Raw genomic sequence first — 5,799 nt, 5'->3', positions numbered from 1 at the left:
GGGAGAGGGCGGGGCTCCGCCCTCAAGCTCCTCCCTGAACGAAGCAGCTGGTTCGAGGCGAGCGAGGGAGCGAGCGGCGAAATCTGGGGTTCCTTAGGACCTGCGCGGTCGGCGGTGCTGCCCCGCGCGCCGCATCCGAAGGGGTCCCAATTCAGCTGCGGGAAGATACCCCTTCGCCTTTCCCGCAAGGTGCATGCAAGGCGGGAAGCCGGCCGCTGATGCCGGGTTAGCGATGGAGGAAAGACGCTCCCAGTGCTGGTCCCACGCTATTTTGCGCCCCAGTCCAGGCGAACTATTTGCACGCACACAAACTTCTCCCCCTCAAAATGGCTAAAATCAGGTATCCTGTTGTTGTTTAGTCGTTTAGTCGTGTCTGACTCTTTGTGACCCCCTGGACCAGAGCACGCCAGGCACTCCTGTCTTCCACTGCCTCCCGCAGTTTGGTCAAACTCATGCTGGTAGCTTCAAGAACACTGCCCAACCATCTCGTCCTCTGTCGTCCCCTTCTCCTTGTGCCCTCCATCTTTCCCAACATCAGGGTCTTTTCCAGGGAGTCTTCTCTTCTCATGAGGTGCCCAAAGTATTGGAGCCTCAGCTTCAGGATCTGTCCTTCCAGTGAGCACTCAGGGCTGATTTCCTTAAGAATGGATAGGTTTGATCTTTTTGCAGTCCATGGGACTCTCAAGAGTCTCCTCCAGCACCAGAATTCAAAAGCATCAATTCTTTGGCGATCAGTCTTCTTTATGGTCCATCTCTCACTTCCGTACATCACTACTGGGAAAACCATAGTTTTAACTATACGGACCTTTGTTGGCAAGGTGATGTCTCTGCTTTTTAAGATGCGGTCTAGGTTTGTCATTGCTTTTCTCGCAAGGAACAGGAGTCTTTTAATTTCGTGACTGCGCCCTAGTCCAGGCTAACTATTTGCACGCACATGAACTTCAGCCCCCAAAATGGCTAACTTCACTTTCTAAAGCAGGTTTCCTGTAGGGGGGGGGAGACGACAATCACAAAACTGGAAAGCACTCCACTTACTTTAAATTGCAATCACAAGTAATGCAACTATCTTTGACTGCCTTTCTCAAATACTATAAAAGAAAACGTTTTCGTGCGCAAACGTTTTGAACAATCTTGCGAATGTTAGTGTTAAAATGTAAAGTCTCTGAAAAGTTCTGATTTCAGGCATTTCCCTTTGCAAATTTTGTCAGCAATTCCTTCAGGTGTGTTCCTTCCTTCCCAGGGTATGTTCCGAGTTCTCCAAGCCAGCTGGTCTCTTTGGCAACATTGTTGAGCTTACGTAAGTTTTATAACCCCCAACTGATAAATGGATAACTCAAACTGGGAATACAAGCTGACACCCCAAATCCAACTTTGTATGATATAAAACACTTCTTTGGAAAAGGGTCCTTTAAAAAAAGAAATGGACCTTTCCTTTCTCTCATTTGTCAAGTTATTTTGGCCATTGAGGCAGGGCTGGCCCAATACATTTTGGCACCTGAGGTTGGCCCACCACCAGGGAAGAAGGGGTGACTGAAGATCTACACCAGGAATAAAGGGCAGTACAGTTATACTCGGCCTCAGTCCAGTATACCTGAAGGAGCGTCTCCACCTCCATTGTTCTGCCCAGACACTGAGATCCAGCTCTGAGGGCCTTCTGGCGGTTCCCTCGCTGCGAGAAGCCAAGTTACAGGGAACGAGGCAGAGGGCCTTCTCGGTAGTGGCATCCACCCTGTGGAACGCCCTCCCAACAGATGTCAAAGAGAAAAATAACTACCAAATTTTTAGAAGACACCTGAAGGCAGCCTTGTTTAGGGAAGCTTTTAATGTTTAATAGGTTATTGTATTTTAGTGTTTCGTTGGAAGCGGCCCAGAGTGGCTGGTGAAACCCAGCCACTTGGGTGGGGTATAAATAATATGTTGTTGTTGTTGTTGTTGTTATATTGGGAATAAGGGTGGGAAAAGACCAGCAGCAGCTCCTCTTGGCCAAAAGGCCAATGGCAAGTGCGGGGGGGGGGGCGCTTACAAAGAGGAGGTGGATCTAGCCTCCATTGAATGTGCCACAGACTGTGTGGATGTCTCTATGGCTGTAGCAGTAACTGAGGCAGTGGGAGATAAATTCCTTACAGCCCAGATCTGTTGTCTCTGTGGATCCAGCTGCCCAAGGCCTCGCTTTGCTGACCCTGTAATTAAGGCAACCACTCAAAGTTGTCCGCACCACTCTTCCCTTAAATTACAGTTTACCTGTCTCCAGTGTTTTGCTATCATTAGCTCTTAGGAAGAATGAAAGCTTTCAAAATGTGTTATTGTTAGGAATAGTACTCCTGCTTTAGTCCTCCAGCTATTGTATTGTATTGTTTTATATACTGTGGCTTGTCGTTGTTTTATTGATTATGGTTTAGATATTATTTATTGTAACTGTTGAGTGGATTTCTGTTTAACTTTTATATGTTGATATTATTTTATACTATTCTAATGATTGTTACTTTTTTATGTAGGTTGCCTATTTTAAAGTTACTGTATGTTTTATTATCACATTTTTGTATTGCATTAGATTGTTACAAGATGTACATTTTTTGTTTCTTCAGCTTGTAAACCGCCTTGAGTATTGTAAGTTAGAAAGACAGTACTGTATACAAATTAAAAATTATGATGATGATTAAACATGGCTTGTGTAAATCTATTTTGCATGTGTATTCCTGGTCTAAATGTCATGCTTCAAAAAGGGGTGCACTGTTAATGGGATCCCCTCCACAGTGTCCACCAGCTCCCAGGCTGCAAAGGCACTGTGAGGACACCCAGGGAGTAGGGGTGTCACCAGGATTTTTTTTGGGGGGGGATCATCAGGACTTTGTGGGGGGCAAAGCCACTGTGATTGGTCAGTTAAGTATTTCTATCGTTTTACTTGATGGGGGACAGCTGCCCCTCTTTGCCCCCCCCCGCCTTGGCTATGCCCATGCCAAGGAGAGAGGAAGGGAGGGGTAATGCAGGGCACATGATCTCCCTCTCCACCACCCCAGCAAGCCAGGTGCCCTTGGGGGAAGTGAGCAGCTATAGCTGAGCTGCTTATATGGCCGGGCATCAGTGCCTTCATTCCCTCATGGCAAGAGTGCCAACTAGGCCCTGCGATCGTGGGTGCCCAGGGCCGTGGGTGCCATGCAGTTTGCATGGCCCTTGCACCAAAATTTGTGGATGCCTAGCCCCTTCATCTCCTGCCAACCTAGCAATTCGAAAGCACATCAAAGTGCAAGTAGATAAATAAGTACCACTCCGGTGGGAAGGTAAACAGTGTTTTCGTGCGCTGCTCTGGTTCGCCAAAAGCAGCTTAGTCATGCTGGCCACATGACCCGGCCAATAAAGCGAGATGAGCGCCGCAACCCCAGAGTCAGCCATGACTGGACCTAATGGTCAGGGGTCCCTTTACCTTTAGCTCCTTCATGGGGAATTTTGTGGGTGTTCAGGCACCCAAGTCCCCAGGGAGTTAGCACCTATGCCCCGTGGGCTGAGGCAGCAGGGGTGCTTGGGAGAGCCTGAGGGCGCAATTGGCATGCGAAGGGGCTTGCTCATCTACTTCTTAAACTTTTACCTTGAAATAGAAGCACGTTTTAATGACACAAGCTTTCATGGAGCAGGGGCCCACTTTGTCAGCATGTTCTGACAGCTGATAAATCTCTGCATATATAATAAAATTCCCCACAACAGCCAGTGTGGTGAGCCAGTGTAGTGTTGGACTAGGGCCTGGGAGAGAGAGACCCGGGTTCAAATCTGCTCAGCCCCAGGGAAGCTTCCTGGGTGAACTTGGGCCTGTCACTCACTTCCCAGCCCAAACTCCCTCACAAGGTTGCCGTGATGATAAAATGGGGAGGAGCAGGAGAAGGACTATGTCTGCCGCCTTGAGGTTCTCGGTGGAAAGGTAATTTAGTACAGTATGTAATGAAATAAATAGAGAAATGCCTGAGGGAGATTGTCTACGTATGAGATCAGAGGCCAATGCAATGCAATGAAAGCAAATGGAGACGATTCGTTGGGAACTAAGCAGTTTACCTTACTTCTTAAGCCCGTTCCTTGTAATTGCTACTTATGCTATTTTAAAGATCCTTTCCCATTCATTATCTATCATTTCAATTCATTATACAGTGGTACCTCAGGTTAAGTACTTAATTCGTACCCGAGGTCCGTAGTCAACCTGAAACTGTTCTTAACCTGAAGCACCACTTTAGCTAATGGGGCCTCCTGCCGCCGGCGCCATGCTGCCGGAGCACGATTTCTGTTCTCATCCTGAAGCAAAGTTCTTAACCTGAAGCACTATTTCTGGGTTAGCAGAGTCTTTAACCTGAAGCGTATGTAACCTGAAGCGTATGTAACCCGAGGTACCACTGTATATCATTTTATCATTTGAAAAACAAACCAAAATCCTTTCTTTTGGGAATTATAGGGACAGAACTACCGAAACTGTATAGAAACTTATTCATGTACAGTGGCAAGAATGTTACTTGCCCCAAAATGGAAAGAAGCAGAAGTCCCAGCAAAGGAAGAATGGATACAAAAACTTACAGAATATGCAGAAATGGCGAAACTTACCAGAAGAATAAGAAATCAAGATAACAAACTTTTTTATATAAAAGAATGGAAATGGTTTATTAAATATTTACAGATAAATTGTAAGCAGATAACAACATGGGCAGGATTATCGGCAGTTTGAAAGTAGATGAATAAGTGAACAAATTAAGTTAACTTGGATATGTAGAAGATATCAAAAATAAATTTAAGGAACCGCAGAGAGAGGGGGAAGGAAGTCAAGTTCTGAAATAGTTACAGATAGGTAGCCGTGTTGGTCTGCCATAGTCAAAACAAAAAAAATTCCTTCCAGTAGCACCTTAAAGACCAACTAAGTTAGTTCTTGGTATGAGCTTTCGTGTGCATGCACACTTCAGTGTATCTGAAGAAGTGTGCATGCACACGAAAGCTCATACCAAGAACTAACTTAGTTGGTCTTTAAGGTGCTACTGGAAGTTCTGAAATGTTCATTTTTTTAAAAAAATAATATTTATTACTTTTAAAGCTTACAAGAAAAAAAGAGAAGAAAAAAGACGAAAAGAAAAATCAAAAGAGAAAAAAAGACAATACAATATATAAACAATACAAAACACAACCTTAACACATTAAACTAAACAAAACAAAACAACAACAGTTTAAAAACATACATCATACCATTTCAATACTCTATCTTTCATTCCCTTGGTTCATCGACCTCCTCTCACCTCCCTTTTTGTATTCCACTTCTGTTAATTGTTTCAGAAGTTCTGAAATGTTCAAACGACTGTAAAATTAGTGAAATGTATAAATCTGAAAAGTATAAATAAAATTTAATAATAATAATAATAATAATAATAATAATAATAATAATAATAATAATAATAATAATTGGTACTCATGCTGTGGATTTACTACTAACAAGCTGCGTGGGGAGGCTTATTTGCTGGTAAAGTAAAATAAAACACCGCCAGCCTCAGCTGATTAACTAGGCTGGCCTCGGAGCTGCTTTCCCTCCGGGTTCGTGGCACCGCGCACCCGGCCGGGTGCAACGACCTCGCGCCCCCGCTCGCTTTGGTCTGCCCGCTTCCCACGCCCCTTCGCGGCGTCCGCGGGGCGGATCTGGGCGGGAGCGAGGGCGGCGCGGAGGCCTCCGGTTGGAGGAGGCCGGGGGAGCGGGCGGTGCTGGCCTCCTGTGGTCCGGCTGGAGGAGGAGGAGGAGGAGCCCGGGAGGGGGGGAGTGTCGCCTGCCTGGGGCCCCCGCCGCGT

This window comes from Podarcis melisellensis, assembly GCF_964234715.1.
Source record: "Podarcis melisellensis genome assembly, chromosome: 17".
Lineage (NCBI taxonomy): Eukaryota > Metazoa > Chordata > Lepidosauria > Squamata > Lacertidae > Podarcis > Podarcis melisellensis.
Note: the sequence above shows the minus strand (reverse complement) of the source record.